This window comes from Sciurus vulgaris, assembly GCF_902686455.1.
Source record: "Sciurus vulgaris genome assembly, chromosome: 8".
NCBI lineage: Eukaryota > Metazoa > Chordata > Mammalia > Rodentia > Sciuridae > Sciurus > Sciurus vulgaris.
The window spans coordinates 67855990-67875026 of record NC_136468.1 but is presented as its reverse complement, the minus strand read 5'-3'; the positions used below and the strand labels follow the sequence as shown (position 1 = coordinate 67875026).

Sequence of the window (19037 nt, the reverse complement as noted above, 5' to 3'; positions counted from 1 at the left end):
TTTATATAATGAAGCTAGCATTACATTTTTTTCTCTACCTTTTAAAAAAATTCTTTAAATTTTTCTTGAACCCCCTCCTTCTGATTGAAAAGCAGACTTGATGATGGCTCAGGACAGAGTTGGCCTGATATGACTTTAGTGATGACATAAATATCCCCTGAGGCTTCTTTCTTCCTCTCCCACATCCCTTTATTCTCTTCCCACCCTCCTTTTTTTTGCGGGGGGGCATAGGCATAGGGTCTTTTCTTTGTCTGTGTTTAGGTGACTGGTGTCTAATTGGGATGTCCCAGTCACAGGGAGTAGGAAGATTTGCTTCCTCTGAAGTATCTGTATGGCTGGAGGTGGGAAGATTTATTTGGCACAGAAGCAACTGAGATGTCACTGCAGAATTTGGTCTGTGTTTGAAGCCAGTTTACCACCACCATTATGCTTTCTCCACTTCTAGGGTGTGCAGTGGGGTTGCTTTTTTTAAAGGCATGCCACTAGTAACACTTTTACCAGCTGTGGTTAGGTAAGAGAGATGAGGATCAAGCTGTTGCTTAAATGTGAATTTCCTTGGTTCATGAATGAGCAGCTCTACCCCTCAGTTCAGGGTTGAAACTTTTGATGACATTTGGGGATACGCTCCATGTGGATGCCCAGTAATGTCTTTAGGCACTGTTTTGGTAGCTCACAATTCTAGTTATCCAAGAGTATAGCTTCCTTATTCTTTTTGAAAGCAATTTTCTTGGTTTGGCAACCAAAGGAATTCAGGTTCACACTATTGTAAAGTGTGATAGGAAAGGACATGAATTTTAGAAAACAGGGAAGCTCTGAGGAACTAATACCACTTACAGAGCATTTCCTGGGTGCTGAAAACAGAGCATAGTACTTTACAGGATTGATTCATTTGATGCTCACCGTAGACTCTAGGAAGTAGATATTGCACTCCCATTCTCCATTTGAGGAAGATGAAGCTCCAAAAGTTAAGCGCTTTGTCCAAAGTTTCCAAGCTTGTAACTTCTGCTGGAGATGGATCTTGAACCTATGCTGCTGTACCTTCTAGTTCACCAGGCCACCTTCCAAGGTGTTCTTCTCAGCAGTGACGTCTATGCTTATTAAACTTATGCGGTTACTATTGATCTGGCCTGGGACATGAGTTTCCATCAGGGGTGCCTCTGATACAGGTATGTTCAGCCTACAGCAGAATCACCCAGAGAGCTTATAAAGCACAGATTCCTGGCCCCATTCATAGGCTCCTGATTCAGCAGGTCTGGGATGGGCAGGGCAATTTGCTCCTGTCTGGTACTGATACTATGGATGCAGATGTGGGGCCTTCACCTGAATCGCACGGCCCTAACACTCTAAGGGTGCCATGGAGAGTGAAGGCTCAGTGGAGCAGCATGTAGACTGAAATTCTGACCCTGCCAATTAGTGGGGAACTTGGGCAAGCTACTTAGCCTCTCTGGCTTGCTTACTCATCTTGAAAATAAGGATTTGCAAAGCAACTACTATATAGGGTTTGCAGGGATTAGACAAGCTAAGCCACATGAAGTACTTAAAATTGATAGTTCTTAATCAGGGTTTGCTTTAATTAGTGGCACATGGAACTAGGATGCAGAGCGAGGGGTGGATGCTCTGGCTTTAGAGTTAGTAAGTCTGAGATCCTGTCTAGGCTTCTTCTCTAAGTCCTGGGTGCCCTGAGGGAGGGACTGGTAATCAGAGGCCTCTGGGCAGAAGGGCTGATGGATACCTGAAGAGCTTCTTGCTCCGGGGACAGGTAATTTGCTTAGATTCTAAGGCTTACTCCCTGAAGCCTCCTTCCTGTGGCTGGTTGAGGATGTGGTGTGGCATCAAGGTCCCATATCCACATTAGTTCATGAAGGGAGCATGTAGCAAGCGCTCGATGCCAGCTGACCTGCAGAGTCCTAAGCATTCCTCTTTGGGCCTTCAGTCACCTTTATTGCCACAGTGCCTACTGGAGTTTAAAGACCTCAGACCTAGCTTCCTTTCCTTGGCAGCTTTTTATTTAATTTCTATCTAGTAAAGCTCCATGAACCCACAGTCTTAGAAAGTAAGACAGAAGCACTGGCAGTTTTCCACGGGGCCTGTCTGCAGGAGCTTTGGTCCCTCCGCCTTTCAATTTCTGCAGCAAACTGGGCTCCAGTGCAGGTCAGGCATGCAGAAGCACAGTCCATCCCCTCAGCTGTGGCATCTTATTCTGTGACAGCATAGTAATTGAGAACCTTGCCACACAAAGTGTGGTTCTTAGATCAGCAGCATCGACATCACCAGGCCCATCCCTGGCTGTTTTAGGATCTAAGTTTTGTCATTTGTTCAGGTGTAGGGGAGCCAACAGGTCAGGAGTCGATGGCCATTATAAAGATAGTTCATTACACACAGTTTCCAAGAGGAGAGCGACACCATGCATCCAGGGCCACAAGGGGAAGTATCAGGCCCAGTCTGGAGGCATGGGGAGGAAAGAGAATATGTAGGCCAAAGCCTTTATTGGGGCTTCCACAGAAAAGAACCGGCAAGGAGAGGGTTTCAGACTGACTAGTATGATCATACCAGTACCCTTCCTGGAGTGATTAGGGTAGGGAATAGTGGTCCAGAGTGTAATCACTGGATGAAGGACACAGTTGAGGTAGGACTTTAGACAGATGTGCTTGTGTATCAGACTTGCAGGCAAGTCCCAAGGTCTGCTAGCCCTGGGAAGGAGAATCTGTCTATAAAACCCTAAAGTGTCAAAGCATTAGAAACAAACAAACAAAAAAAAGACTCGATAAAATACATTGATGGACTAAATCCAAATCTATCTTTCAACAAGCTCCTCAGGTAATTTATGAGCCCACTAACGTGTGAGGGGCTCTGCTCCAGAGCATTCCGCTGGGATGTTTTGAATTGGGTCTGCTAAAAGCAAGAGGTGTCCTAAGCCAGTCTCTTATAAATAGGGACAGTGACTCTTTGGGAGTGCAAGACTAGGTACACCAAAACAGGACTGAACTCTTAAATGGAAAGCAAAAAGAATGTTCCAGAACATAGCAGTGCTTTCCATCTCTTGGTTGTTGCAAATGATGGGTACAGCAGTGATACTTTGCATCCTGTGCAAATGGATGTTACTACACTGTAACAGAACTTATTTAGGGAGGAACTTACCTGCTTATCAGGAAATAAAGATAAAATCAGTGTTTTTATCTCATTTCACAATGGGAAAATTGGTCAGTAAATTACCCAATAAACCCCTACATTCCCAAGTGAGTAGCACTCCAATTTCTTTAAATGGACCAAAAATATCTCCTTCGGTGACCAGTTTGATATATGTTTATCACAGAAAGACTTCTCTAACAGGGGCCCTGACTGGCCCTCTCCACTTGGACAAGGGGCAGTTAGCTGTATTGAGAAAGAATATAGAGGGGGAAGGAGCAAGCTTGGTGGTTAGGGTTCAATCCCTGGTACCAAAAAAAAAAAAAGAAATATCCAAGCATGGGTGCCTCAGAATCCCAGTGCTTGGGAATAAGGGGACCTTTGAGACTATTCCATCACATCCTGCATTTAAAGATGGGGGCAAGAAGGCCTGGGAGGTTAGTGACTTGTACGAAGGTTCTGTGACTCTGATGTAGAGACAGGATGGAACCCAAGGCCAGCTCTTCTTCAAGACTGGAGTTTTCTCCCCCCTCTGCCCTCCCATTTCTGCAGATCACCTCTTTCTTCTCAGGCAAGAGCCAAAACATTCGAGCCCAATTTGGCAGTGCTGACAACAGCAGCAGTGGGTTTTATTTCTTTGCTTTATTTATTTATACCGACTTATTGTAAAAGGATTTAAAGCCCCTTGAAAAGTTGCAAACAGAGCAAGATAAAATAAATTTAAAATAAGTGAGAAAGATGAGACAGAGGAATCAGTAGCTTCCCAGCAACTTCACCCATTGCCCTCCTGCTGGGAGCTCCTAGCCACTAAATCAGAGGGACTGGTGATCACATCTGTGCTCCTGTCCCCTCCTCTCAGGACTTCAGCTCATTTTTGTCCTTGACTGGTTTTAGATCCTCTCCCCATTGGTGACACAAATGCCCTTTAATGCCACTTTGAGAAACTTAGAAATTCTCTGCAGGAGGCCATATTTGCAGGGCGTGACTGTGGTGATAGGGCAATGATAGGTTGTTGTGTTGATTTAGTTGTTGCTATTTTTAGGCCAAGCAAGAGAGCAAAGCTGGGTCTTTCCTAGAACCTTCACGTGGGCAGTGTTGTCCAGAATTGATGACCTTGACCCTTTGTTGTTGGTGGGTTTTGTTGTTGTTGTTGTTGTTTTGGGGGTTTTTTGGTGGTGCTGGGAATTGAACCCAGGTCCTCTGAAATACTAAGCAAGAGCTGTACCACTGAGCCACACCCCCCCACACACACTCTTGGTTCCTTTGGTATGCCCCTGAGGTCTGTGAGGAGGGTTCAGGCACAGCCAGTTTTAGAACCATTGTCCAGGTCAGGTGCCGTGGCACACGCCTATAATCCCAGCAGCTCAGGAGGCTGAGGCAGGAGGATTGGGAGTTCAAAGCTAGCCTCAGCAACTTACCAAGACCCTGTCTCTAAATAAAATATGAAAACAGGCTGGGAATGTGCCTTAGTGGAATAAGCACCCCTGAGTTCAATCTCTGGTGCAAAAAAAAATATATATATATATTTCACAGGCCCTTCCCTACCCTCTGTTCATTCTTTACTCCATCTGCACCATTTTGACCTCTGTTGTGGCTCTACTCTGGTATCTTTGCTTCCATGAGCCCAGCTTTCTTGCTATCTGACTTCTGTACTCAAGGAAAAGATATGTCCATCCTCTCCCAAGGCCTCTGCCTCCCCTATGGACAGGACTTGGTTAATTGTCCCAGTGCCTCTGGTATGCTCACTGACTCCCTAAGTCTTGTGCCTTTAGAACCCAACCTGTGAGCTGGGCAGCCTCTTTGGTCCCATCCTAAATTCTTAGGTTGCAAAAGAAATCCAAGTTAACCCCACCTGCAATCCCAGGATTCGAGATGGAAATGTGCCTCTGGGAGCCATCATAGTAACTGGCGTCCAAGGTGCTAAATGCTCTGAAGTACATGGGACAGTTTTACCCAGTGAAGAATTATCCCACCTAAAATGCCAGATACATTCCTGCAGATAAACACTGATAAGAATGCAAGAAAAAACTAAACATTTACAATTATACAGTAGCATCCTAACAGCTATTCTGCAGATTTCTTGGTTTATGCCCAAGAGTTTAGTGGGAGGAAATCACTAAATTATTTTTATCTACACAGTGTGGTCAGAAAGAATTACATTCTGCAGGGTCAGGCTCTGCTGGGAATAGTTTATTTCATTAGGCCAAAGTCCCACAGTCAGATCAAGCTGTAGCTTTTCTCAGGTCATGTGTTGGTCTGCATCTGGGACCTGGAAACATCTTAGCTCAGCCGCCCAGAGTTGGTGAGAACTCCATGAAATGCCAGTGCAGCCTGTCCTGTGGCCATTCAGAACACCTCAAACCCTGGAGGGGATGCCAGCAGCTGGCACAGTGTCCTCCAGCAGGAGCTGGCTGCATTTGGAAACTCTCCAGAGGTGGTGTTTTTTTGTTTGTTTGTTTGTTTCTATAACAGACAAAGGAGCAGAGCACTTAGAGTTAATTAGTCTATTACCTCTCGTAAAAACAAACCAACAACTCTGATGTTCTTAGGCTTTAAAAATCATTTTAAACAGCTAAGAGAAATATTTCAGGCTAGCTAGCCCTCAGACCATAGAGACTGCTGCTGCTGCTGCCGCTGATTCCTGGGTTTTCTCTTGCTCTACTGTGACCTGGCTAATTATTTCCTGATTTATTCATTTGTTATCTAACACACTCCGAGTGCCTGTTATATGCCAGTACTGAGACAAAGTTCCTGGCTTGGTTTCTTCATGGTGGAGCAGAGAACAGGGGTGAATCTACAGGTCATTACGGAGCCACGTGCCAGACATCAAGGCAACAGTTTGCTCAGTATGTCCTAGGAGCAGCGAGAAGGGGACTAGTGTGAGATCAGGCAGCAGTGCAGGGGTGGCAGGGATCACCTGGGAATCCCAAGCCTGCTACTGTTTGGACTAGGATTTGAAAAAGAAAACAAGGAGTTAACTAAGGTGAAGAACACAAGAATGGACAAACATTCCAGGGAAAGGACACTGTACCAAGTCACAGAGACTTGAAACAAAAGTTGGTAGTGTGGGGAGGGTGTCGGAATGAGCAAGAGCGGATGGTGCCCTGGAGATGGGAAGCTGCAACAGATTCCCAAGGACCAATTGTGCAGCTCAAAGACTCTACAGACTATTAGATAACCCTCAAGGCCACATGTCAATCAAAATAATTTGAAGTAAAAGAATGGAAAGCTGAGTTGTATATTCCAGCATGCTTCTAGTTTCTCCACAAAAAAAAAAAAAAAACAGCTTTTGCTAAAATATGATGAAGCACCAAAAAGATGTGTATGCTCAATGGCATGTTATAAAGTAAGAAGAATATAAGTAGTAAAGAAAATACCCACCCAGGGAATAGCAGCACACACCTATTATCCCAGCTATTCTGAAGGCTAAAGCAGGAGGATCACAAGTTCGACTCCAACCTGAGCAACTTAGTGAGACCCTGTCTCAAATTTTTTAAAAAAATTTAAAGGGCTGTGAATGTAGCTCAATTGTAGAAGCACTCTTGGTTTTAATCCCCACCACAGGAAAAAAAGAAAGACAATACTTAGTTTGTGCAAAACTAAGTTTTTGCTAATTCTGGGTAGCACGGCTTCAGAGAACATGATCAGGTTTGGACTTAGACAGATCTGACTTTCTAATTAAGTTTTAACCTCTCTGGACTGTGGTCTCCTCTAAACAAAGGGTAATACCAATCTGATTGCAATATTATGGGGATGAAATGATACAATCCCAGTATTTTTTAATACTATCTTACTATTTATTGCCTTTTAAAGTAAAGTCATTCCAAGGCAAGCAATAGATTATGATCTATGAGGATCAGTGATTACTAATTAAAGAATAATCATAACAGTTAATAAATTGGATTCTAGAAATGACATTTCTTACTAAGTTATTTTATCCACTGGACAAACATACACTATGTCCTTTTTTAGTACCAGGTATTAAACTTAGGGGCACTCAACCACTGAGCCACATCCCCAGCCCTATTTTGTATTTTATTTAGAGACAGGGCCTCTCCGAATTGCTTAGCACCTCACCATTGCTGAGGCTGGCTTTGAACTCATGATCCTCCTGCCTCAGCCTCTTGAGCCAGAGGGATTACAGGTGTGCGCCATCATGCCTGGCCACCACATACTTTCTTGAGGCTTAGGGATTATCACAATGAACACAACCCCCTGACTCTGTTTTCAAGAGGCTCATCACTGGTGAAGAGTAAAATGTATTCCCTGAAACCGGCCCATTTCAGATTCACCCAGTTACCTGTTCATTGTGGACTGACCTATGATGGTTTGGCCATTTGGAACTCTTTCTGGTAGAAAGCAGTTGCCAGCGTAGAGGACCAAGGTGGTGAGGGTAGGGTTCTTCCCCACCATCTCCCTACCGGGTCATGTGAATGTGACTGGTAGACTGAATTTTGCCACAGATGCAGACATTTATCAAACAAACCCTGACTAACAAGTAGTTCCAAAACAGTTGATTCAACCATTCTGTAAACTTGATGAGAGCCAAACTCTGTCACTTTCAAGGTGTTCCAACCATACTTTGCACAAAATGTTCACTTGAGGCAGCTGCAAGAACACTGCAGAAATACTGTCCCAAATCAGTCCTGATTCAGTAGGTAGACCCTGGAACGCCTTGATTGTCATCCCCAGAGCAAAGGAACAGGCCTCACTGGATTCTAACACCTTGTTAATTCCAGGTTGGGGACTGACTCTCAGGACTTTAGGCTAGGCCACATATCTTGACTACCTTTAATTCAACAATAAAACCCCATTTTTAACATTCATTATACTATATCACAAATTTCAACAATAAAACCCATTTTTTGAGTTCAGAATGTTGATCAAAATATAGATAGCAGAAAAACTTAAAGAAGTCAGTTTTGGATTGTGGCCCTCTTTGATCAATAGCAGTTACCCAATCTAGACTTTGTATTTCTGATAGCATGAGAGCTGATGACCCTGTGAGGTAAAGCATAGACTCACTGGTCCACACGCAACGGAACACAAGTTGTATTCAAGTACTTTTTTCTTTTTATCTATGTTTATTTTTTATACTCCATTATCTTAAAATAGATTATAGACACTGTAACTCTGTTCCATTTCTTTTTCTTATTCAAAAGGTGTGTTTGCGTGTGTATGTGTGTTTGTGTGTGTGACATCTAAAATGCCCATATGACGTAGTTTGCATGGTGTAGTCACAATTCATGCATGCTGCCCTGGGGCCCGTCCACATAGTACCTCCTTTTATTTTCAAAGGTATTCAATTTGGACAATGAATTATGTGATTTCTCTATTTCTAGAAAGAATGCAATGGCATAGAATAAAGAGTGGGAAAAACCAGTCAGGCACAATGGTACACACCTGGACCCCAGAGTCTCAGGAGGCTAAGGCAGAAAGATCACAGGTTCAAGGCCAGCCTGGGCAATTTAGCAAGATCCTAAGCAACTTAGCAAGACTCTGTCTCAAAATAAAAATGACTGGGGATATAGCTCAGTGGTGAAGCACCCCAGGGTTCAATCCCTGGTACCAAAAAATAAAATAAACCACACACACAAAAACAGGAAAACTGGGTTTGGATCCTGCCTCTAGCATTTTCTATATGGTGGCTTGGGCAAGTCGCCTCACTTCCCCATTGTAGACTGAGAAAAATGCCCAGTTTGCTCCCTCTCCCTCCCCGGTTGGCTTTTGGTGAGGTAACACTTATCTCATGAATGTGAATGAACTTTGGAAAGACAACAGGACTTACTAGAGTTAGAGATTATTCCTATCCGTAAACCAAAATTGTTTTATGCTTGAATTGACTGGTTTGGAGACAGCTAGCTTCAGAATATAGATCATGTGAGCTCCTTAGTTTGTTTTTCTCTAGACTAGAAAGGCCCATACCCTGCTTATTCCAAGGGAGTAACTAGCAAAGCAATCTGCCTGGGATATATGTGACTCCTTAAGTTCATCAGAGAAAAGAACTTGACACCAAAAGTAAAACCAGAAGCTAGTCCTTTGCCTTAAAATGCTTGAATGGAAACATTTTTCAATAAAGATTTAATTTATGCCTGGTAATGCCAGCTATTCAAAGGCTGAAGCAGGAGGATTGCAAATTCAAGGCCAACCTGGGCAACCTGTCTCAAAAATAAATTAAATTTGAAAGAGGGACTGGTGGTGTAGCTCAATGGTAAAGCACTTGGCTAGCAATGCATGAGACCATGAGTTTGATACCCAGTACTTCCAAAAAGGAAAAAAAAAATTTTTCAATTTACCTTTCCTCATATGAGTAGAACTCATGGAAGGTTAAGAAGACATGAGAATGGGGTGTGATACAAGAGCTATTTCCCAAACAAAGGAACTAGTTTGCATAATAATACAGAATTTTATTTTTTCAAAGTGAAAATTGCTCTTGTTTTTCTATTAAAAAGGGATGTCCAGGGCTGGGGAGATAGCTCAGCTGGTAGAGTGCTTGCCTTGCAAGCACAAGGCCCTGAGTTCGATCCCCAGTACCGCAAAAAAAAAAAAAAAAGGGATGTCCAGCATGTTGTACATATTCAATATATACAATCTTTATCAATTAAACATTGAAAATGAAATTTTTTAAATTTTAAAATGAAAGTATCAACAGAATTCCAAAAACAAAAAAAATTAAAAAGGAATGCACTGTGAAAACTGCTAAAATGTCAGAAAATCTAAGATAATAAAATAAGAAAAAAATATTTCAGTGTGAAACTGTCAAACTTTCTTCTATAGGTATGTAACTGTGTGTTGTACATATGTATCTATATGCATCTTTTTATATTTTAAAAAATAAAAGTAGAATTCTATTATACACATTTCTTTGAAATCTGCTTTTTTCATCTAGAATCATTGTGAACAAATTTAAGTGTATATAGATCTGCATCATCATTTTTTTTTTTTTAGGTTTCCAGCATTCCAGTGAATAAATGTGCCAATAATTTACTTAGCCAGTACCTGATTGCTTGCTATTTAGATTATTTAGGAGCATGGTATCTGCACCTTTTGCTGTGATTTTTTTAAAAAATCAATTTATCTACCACACACACTCTTGACACACATTTGAAAATGCTACCAGAAATTTCATATATTAATTAGTTGGTTTTTTGTTTTTTGTTTTTTGTTTTTTTTAACTTCTAGATGAAAGGATCCATGACAGTGGGAGTCGGGGAAACAGGGCAAAGGGCAGCTCAGGGTGGAAAGCCAAAAAAATACTGCATCCTTGCAAACTGCCTAAAGCAGGTTAAATTACTTAGGGAATAGCCTCCTCACACACAGGGACCCAGATATTGTCATTCATGAAGCAACATGGTTTCAAGAGCATTTGTCATTTTATAGCCAAACCAGCCAGAGCCCCAATCATCTGAATACTCCATTCAAAAAAGAAAAACTCTGAGCACACAGGCTCACGTTCTCATGGGGCACGTTCAATAACACTTCAGTATCATGACCTCTGCCACTGAGTAAAGCTCCTTGGGAATCCAGCCAAGAGCCCTGTGCATCTTGGAACAGGACCAAATCACTGCACCTTAACTCCACACCACAGTCACAGGGGTGCCTTCGGGTTCATTGAGAAACAGCTTGCCCTCAGTCACACAGCACGCTAGCTGGCTTACAGTCTGACTTCAAGTTGGGGAAGTAGAACTCTTTTTTTTTTTTTTTGTGGTTCTGGGGATTGAACCCAGGGCCTTGTGCATACTAGGCAAGCACTCTACCAACTGAGCCACATCCTCAGTACCCTGAAGTAGAACTCTTAAGGAGAAGGGTGTAGAGGCAGGCCCTGACAGCAAAAAGGAGTGGCACGGACCGCAGGAAAATAAAAGGAAAAGTGGGGATGCTGAGGCCCATTTTTGTGCAGGGCAACGAGCTCTGAATACTTTCTCAGTGTTTGCAAACCACAGGTATCACCCATGAAGTTGGGGTAGTCAGTTTACTGAGTCTGACCGATATTTCAAATAATGAAGGAGAAGAGATAGAGAAGGGAGAAGGAGGGATGGACAGGGGAGGGGAAATATCAAAGTGCTTTCTAGGTAATAAAGATAAGTATGATCCTTTGGAGTTTTTGTCTTATATACCTATGTGCATCCTAGGTTGCAGAGTAAAATTTATTTCCAAAAGTGGATCAGAGTCAAAAAGTTTGAAAGCTACAGTTTTAGACCCTTCATAGTTTTACATCTTTGAATGCCCTTAACACCACCTTTAATTACCAAAAAGGAATCAGGAATGTTCAAAAGTCATCCCTCAACATCCCTGTGGCATTGGTTCCAGGACAACCCCTACCTGTACCCCAGAATCAGCAGGTGCTCAAGTTCCTTACATGAAATGGCATAGTTAGGGAGCTGGAGTTGTATCTCGGAGGTAGAGTACTTGCCTAGCACGCGGGAGGCCTTATTCAATTCCTAGGACCACAAAAACAACAGAAATGATGTAGTGTTTACATATAACCTACACACATTCTCCCATACATTTTATGTCTACTCCCGATTACTTGTAATACCTAATACAATGTAAATGCTATGAAAATAGTTGTTGTACTCTATTGTTTAGGGAATAATGACAAGAAAAAGTCTGTACATGTTCAATATGGACACAATTTTTTTCCTTATATATTCTCCACCCATGGTGGTTAAATCATTATGTGGAACTCTCTGATAGAAAATACCAGCTATACACCCATCAAGAAAACAAAGTACAGTGGCATGAAGAGCTTTTGAAAAGATTCCTGTTCCATGGTGGCTATGTTACTGTTGGGATGTCCAGGTGAAGTCCAGGTCCTTGGTGTCCGGAACAAAGAATTGAGCAAGATACCAAGATGCACAGAAGTAACAGATAGAATACAGATTTAGTGAAGGTGAAGCTAGCACTCCATGAGGTAGAATGGAGTGGGCTGAGGGAGAGAGAGAGGCTCAAGGCCCAAATATAGGGAAATTAGGGCCTTACATCCTGAATTATGAGGTGGTCTGATTGAGGACCTGATTGAGGACTTATTCCATTTTATCCCATTGATTATCTTCTGATACCCAATTAGAATATTTTCCAATTTCTCCCCCACTGGTTACTTTAGAAAACCTAATTAAAAACTGCCCTCATTACTTCCATTGGTCAGTTTAAAATTTGAACCTGTGGCAAGAGTTGCCATGGTAATAAGTCCCCAGTGGCGGGAGTTGTCATGGTAATGGGATTTTTTTGTAAACAAGGACAGGATTCATCTCTTTGTCTCATTCTCCAGCGGCTTCTTTTTAATACCCTGTCTCCACCATCTTGGTGTCCACGAACTCCTACTTAACATCTATAACTTTTTTTTTTTAAAACAAAGGGTTGGCATTATGAATTTTAAAGAGAAAGGCTTTCTACCTTCTCCCTAACTTGAATCACAAACATCTTTGTGTGTGTGTGTGTGTGTGTGTGTGTGTGTGTGTGTGACGTTAGGGACTGAACCCAGGGGCACTCTACCACAGCCATTTTGTTTTTTAATATGGCACTGGGGATTGAACCCAAGAGGGCTCTACCAATGAGTTACATCCCCGGCCCTTTTCTTTTCTATGTTGAGACAGGGTCTCTAAAGTGCTGAGGCTGACCTTGATCTTGTGATCCTCCCACCTTAGCCTTTGGAGTTCCTGAAATTGCAGGAGTGCACCACCATGTACAGGTCCCAGTCTTGTCTTGGTTTTTTGGTTGTTGTTTGTTTGTTTGTTGTTTTTCTTCATTTTAATTTGATATAGGGTCCCACTAAGTTGCCCAGGCTGTCCTTGAACTTTTAACCTAACTGCCTCAACTACCTGAGTGTCTGGGACTACAGGCATGCACCACCACACCCAGCAGAAAACTTTTTAAAAACACCAAATTTAATATGCTTTTAATATAAAGATATTCACTTGACCTAGTAAGCTATACATATATCTTTGTAATTAAGTTGAGAGGCATTAGGTCGTTCATGCTATATGAAAAACGCACAGCGATGCCTCTGTGCTCTGGCTAGGCCTTGGCCCACAGGAATGGAGGAGATTCAGACCTGGTCCTCAAGGAACTTCAGTCTAGTGGTCTAGGTTACAGTCTCTCCATATTCATTTACCTTCACTCTAAGGACAGTTTTCAAACTGCAGTGTAATACTGGCTGAGGCTGGTTGAAATTTGTATTTTCCTGAAAAATTTAGGGTATGTGGTCCCATGTGTGCCAAACTAATGTGAGCTAATGTAACCCTTGGGTTGTGGGTCCACATCACAAAATTTAAATGATCAGGAGACTACAGATAGGACAGACATGCAGAGTATCATCAAGCCGAGTGCAGATACTGACTGGGAAGTCTGCAGGTAAATACCAGGGACTAGATTCCAAGGGTGCAGACCAAGCTGCAGCCTGTAGTAGCCACTGCTGCTAACGTGTGTCTGACCGTTCCGTCTCCACCCCCACTCAGACCTCTGAACTGTGTTGATTCTACCCGCTTTTTGACCAGCTTTCCACACATCCAGACATGTTGAAAACACTGCACTAGTCCTCCGCCAACTTCCTCCTCTATGAAGGCTCTAACGCAGCTCCCTTGACTCATGAGATATCCAGAGCATGGGTACAGGGCCCCCAGCTTCATCTCCATCAATGCTGCCATCCACAGACTAGATACACTGGCTCACCAGCACTTCCCACACAACCCTCATCTCTCAACAGCAGCAAAGCAGTATTTTTCTGGTGTGGAGTAGAGCTGCCTTTGCTGAGCACACGAATCATAACTGCAGCAAATTTCTGCTAATATTGCATATCCCTCTGTCCACCCACTTTTACTAACTAGGTATCACAAATTTGGTGGCCATACCTCTTGAACTTTCAGAAGTTCCCATTTTAAACAACCTACATTGTCTTCCCTACATATGCCAGAGCTTATCAAATCGTGTGTCTGATATTTGAGGTTTTTTTTTAAATGGTCTCTATGCTCAGAAGAGTCACAAGTTACCTAGAAATATTCTACTCACTTATAGCTCATAAGCAAACAAGTTTTCCTGCCAAGCTTCTGATTTACCCAGTTCTTATATTCTTGCAGGCAGCATGGATGCAAATGTCATGTGGTAACCAAAGCAACCTTAAAGTGAGTGTTCACAAGCCAGAGAGGTACCACATATATATCCCCTCTAACCACAAAGCTTTTCCAGTCAGTGGAAGCATGTGGATTTGATTAGTCTTCATGGTCCAGGCTGCTTATTTGCATTCAATGTAAAGTCCATCTTGACACCCAATTTTTCTAGCTTTTGGTTCTGTGATTTCTTCATGTTTTCAGGGAGAGATGGATTCATGCGGGAGTGGCAGAACATTCTAAAACTTTCTAATCATCACCTTCTCACCAGCTCCCTTCCTGTCTTCAACATTCAGCATCTCTGGCCCTAGCCCTAAGTCTTGATTTCAGGACAAACGTTCATTATCCCCAAACCCCCTGGCCATTGACAATAACCCACTGCCAGGCCCCCTCCAAGGAAATGACCAAACCCTGCAATGAACCTACTTGAGTGTATCCTATAATAGTAATATCACCCCTGCTTAAGCAGTGAATGTGTCCACATGGCACAGAGGAGGGAGACAGAGGGACATGACAGAGGGAACCTTCCTTTGTGTAGTCTGGTGTTTTCAGAGGCCTCTGTTGCAGAACTTGGCAAAGGCTGAACTCCACAACACATGTTGTGGAAAAGATCCACCTCACTGCATGCTCAGCCTCATCCCTTCTGCATGTGAGACAGCACACCTGGATGCCCAAGCTTCTTAATGAACAAAGTGGCAGATCTATTGAGACATTCAACTCCATACTTTCTTAGACTAGGAGTGGATGAGGAGCCAGGGGTTAGCGTGTGGGTAAACGATTCAAATCAGAGAGGGTGCAAACGATGGAGAGGGTTATTTTCCATTGAAATAGTAGCTCAGGAGTGTGTCTGAAGCTCACTCCAGCATGGAAAGGAGCCCTTCTTTCTGAGGTACTGGCTGTCTGGTAACTGCTACAGAAAAGTCATGAAGATAGGAAGTGAGAAAATCAAGGATATCTTGTGCTTGTTTGTTTATTTGTTTTTGTTTTTGGTACCAGGGATTGAACCCAGGGTATTTAACCCCTGAGCCACATCTCAACCCTTTTTATTTTTTTTTATTTTGAGGCAGGATCTCACAAAGTTGCTTAGGGCCTTGCTAAGTTACTGAGACTGGCCTTGAACTTACGATCCCCCTACCTCAGCTTCTTGAGTCACTAGCATTAGAGGTGTGTGCCACCGTGCCCAACGATTTTGTGACTTTATAATCAAACAACTTTATTAATCTTTTTATTGTTTTCTGAACACATGATAGAGGCAAGCAAGGATGATTGTGCTAGGAGCTGGAAGATCTGGCACTGTTCATTATTTGCAGTTTGGTTTTTGCTAAATCATGTACTCTCTCTGAATCTCAGTTTACTTGTCTATAGAATGGGAGTGATAAAGCATCCAACTGTTAAAAGTGTTTTGCAAGAGGTTGGGGTTGTATCAGTGGGAGATCATGTGCTTAGCATGCACAAGGTCCAAGGAAGGAAGGAAGGGAGGGAGAGAGGAGGGAGGGAGGGAGAAGAGGGAGAAGAAATGAAAAGAAAAAGATGAGAAAGTGTCAGATCTAAAGCACCTCACCAGCAAGTCCATGTACCTGTGACTGAGGCCTGGGAATTGGACCTCGGAATGCCTTCCTGGGTGCAGAACCCTGGGAACATCACAGGTTTTGCTGAGCCCCATTTCCCTTCTTTGTAAAATGCAATGATAATAGTAGCTCTTTCCAGGCGACTCGCAGGATGTTTCTGAGGATCAGGTAATATACTATGCAAGAAGATATGTCAACGGTGGAGCTTTATGTGAGAGACTGGCTCACAGCAGTTCTGGGGCCATGTTAATGGATCATTCACCCACCCTGAGGCCAGGGCTGGGTGAAGACTCCGGTCGGGGCCTACCTGCATCTTCTCCTTGGCTGGGTCCTCTTCTCCACCCCCCACCCCACCCCACCCCCGCCAGCCTGCTTCCTTCAGGCCTTCCTTTGCAGGGATGTTCTCAGGTGCCTTTGCAATTCCCCCTAAGCTGTCAGCTGACTGCTGAACTTCACTGCAGGGTGGCTCCTTTTCAGATCCTTTCTGTATATAGTCATAATGAAATGTGGGATCCTTTGGGAGGAAGGGGCAGCCATCCTGTGGGCTCCTGTTCACCCCCACGGCTCAGGTGACCCCAGATCCAGAGAAACATTTACTCTCCAGAGTAAACATGAATCTGGCCCACAGTTACAGTGGCGTTTACAAACAACCTATATCTACTTTCTAATTACTTCCCCCTAAATCAGATGATAGAAAGATGTGGGGCAGGGGGAGATAGGGGCATTAAGTATAAATCCACTCAGCAATTTAAAATACCTCACTCTTATATGCATACCCCAATTCTCTTAGAATTTAGTTTTCTCAAATTCCCAGGTAACTCTAAAATTTAATCTGGTTATTTGTCTTGGTCCTCAAATTAAATACTGCTTGATGCGTTCTTGGGAAGTAATGGAAAAACTTGTTGAGCAACTTAAGTGTTGTTCCTTTTTATCTTATTTTGTCAGGTGAAAAGACTATTCACAATCATAATCAGACAGTGTAGGCTCCAGTCTTGATTAGAGAAAAAGGTGGTCCCCAGAAGTCCTCATTCAAAAGAAGACAGTGAAGCTGTTCCCAGGGGCACCATTTCCTACACCCTAGCCAGCACCCGTTAGCTGCCTGTGTCAATGGCCTCATCACACACAGCACGAACTTGACCATCCCCTCCTTGCATCTTGAAAAATTTCATTCAGCATGTCCCTTTCTTCTCCTATGGGATTTACCAACTTCCAAATTTCAGCAGTGCTGCCAGTGCCCTCGGATGTGAACCAAGGCCTCAGCATTTGCAAAATCTCTAAAATTAATCTCCAAGTAAAAGATGCTTGAAGGAAGCACCCAGTTCCTTCTGCTAATAACCACAGTGTGTCATGTGACACCTGCCCCTCCCCCACACACACACCGTTTCTCTCTGAAAAACCACCCACCCACCCCACGGATAAAGTAGCTTGACGTCTGTCCTTTATCTGCCAGCATCTACATTTCCTTTAAGGTGGTAATCTTTTGCTTTTGTTATTTAAGTTCTTCTTTATTCTTAATTGTTACCCAGTTGCTTTGGGGCTTGCATAAACAGTTAACAAAAACACGCACGAGGCAGCCGTTTCGCTTTCTGTGCTTGTTGTTCTTGGCACTGGGTCAGTTCTATGAACTTCTGGTGTCCAACTGGTAGGACCTGAAACTCTGTGTTTAACAAGTGCCTGTAGTCAAAACAGTTGGCGTGTGCAAGCGAGGGTAGCTGGTATTGACTGCAGCTGGTCAGCCGTCGGGTCGTGCACCGTGCAGAATACGGAATTGCGTTGCTCTGTTTTGGTGTTGAGCTTTTGTTGTTGTTGCGATTTTTTTTTTTTTTTTCTTTTCTTTGCGATGGCATCCGTGCTAATGTGGATCGCTTCAGGTTCCAAAAGTACAACATGTTTACAGTCGTCGTAGCATCAGATTAAGCTGGCAGCCTGAGTCTCTCTGTAAGTGGTTTTAGTTTACATTTCTTCCTCTAGCAGGATGTTTTGCATAATTTTGCTGATCCTGGGTTATTTATAGACTTTTTTTTTTTTTTTTTTTTTTTTTTGAAGAAACGGGGATGCATGAAGGTTTCTGTTCCAACTGTGGAAAGTGAAATGCGTTTCTGCACTTAGAGAAACGCCAGCGAGCTCATGTGCAGCATAGGGTGATTTTCACTCTTGAAAATTAGTTTCTATGAGAGGTCACTTGATGACATTCCGGAGCACACTCTCCAGCTGCAGATATCAGATGCCCTGAGAATTTTCACGGGACATGTTATTTTCCTTTGGTGGGTCAGAAACAGTAAAATGAAAGTGATGATGCCATTTCCTCTGGGTCGCTCTGCTAGGGTGGGTGCAGTGATTGGGTATTGTTTCAAACATCCAAAATGAGCTTGCAGTGGTTGTTTTGTCAAACTCGCAGGAGCAGTGTCTTCTAGTGACCTGAAGCCTGCCCAGGAGCCCGCTGGCAGGACTCAGGGGTGTGGGGGAAGGGACAGAAGAAGAATGGCCCCAGGGAAGTTAGTGGATTTTAAAGTTTGTCCCCACTGGAATGACCGTAATACAGAGGTGTTGATAATATTTTTTAACTGCTCATCGACTGCAGGATGGCTTACCAGCTAATGCATTGTCTGTGATTTTTCTGGGCTGTCGGTAGCATCTTTGGGGGCCCCTGTGCGTGTTTGAATGAGAACTTAAAACCGAGCACATATGAAAACACCAAGCCAAAATTAGCACTCTATAAAAGGGTTTCCCATAATATTTACTAGAATGTTTGGCTAAAAATTGCTGTGCTTTGCCCACTGAATGGCTGTGTAATTAAATCAGCCCTTGATAGCGTACCTTCAGCACCTCCCGTCTCCTCTCTGTCTTGGAGGCTGCTGCTCCTGGAATTTACATGGGTAAGTAGCACGTTCATCAGCATAATGAGCACGGAGTCCCAGTCTAATGGTCCGGGAGAGCGTTGTAAATGAAACACTTCATTGTGCCTCAGGTTAAATATTTTAAACCAAACAAATCGAAAAAGGGGGAGAAAACGATCAACACCGTTTGGGCCTCATGGAGACCTTCTGAGAAGGCAGTCAGCTTTGATCCGGGTCCTTGGGTCCTACACAGATGGGTCCAAATCCCCCTCACCCCAGCACACACAAATGAGAACAGACAGTTGAAACGGAAATTTCCAAGGTAGTAAACGTGAGCATTAGGCCAAAGCTTGTCGTCGTTATATCTACTTGAGTGCTGCCAGGAGCGGATTTCTTTTTCT

At 43.2% G+C, this 19037-nt stretch overlaps 1 protein-coding gene across 13 annotated transcripts in view; it reads left to right on the top strand.

Moving 5' to 3' along the window:
• Window positions 1-19037, top strand: part of ATXN7L1 (ataxin 7 like 1) — a 235901-nt gene that overhangs the window by 142655 nt on the left and 74209 nt on the right. Inside the window, exon 1 of one of the 13 annotated variants that reach the window (XR_013765530.1) lies at window positions 17279-17737. The exons of the other annotated variants lie outside the window; for them this stretch is intronic. The gene's annotated coding sequence lies outside the window, so the exon portion shown is untranslated. Of the gene's footprint in view, window positions 1-17278; window positions 17738-19037 lie in introns of those variants that run through there. 13 annotated transcript variants of the gene reach the window in all.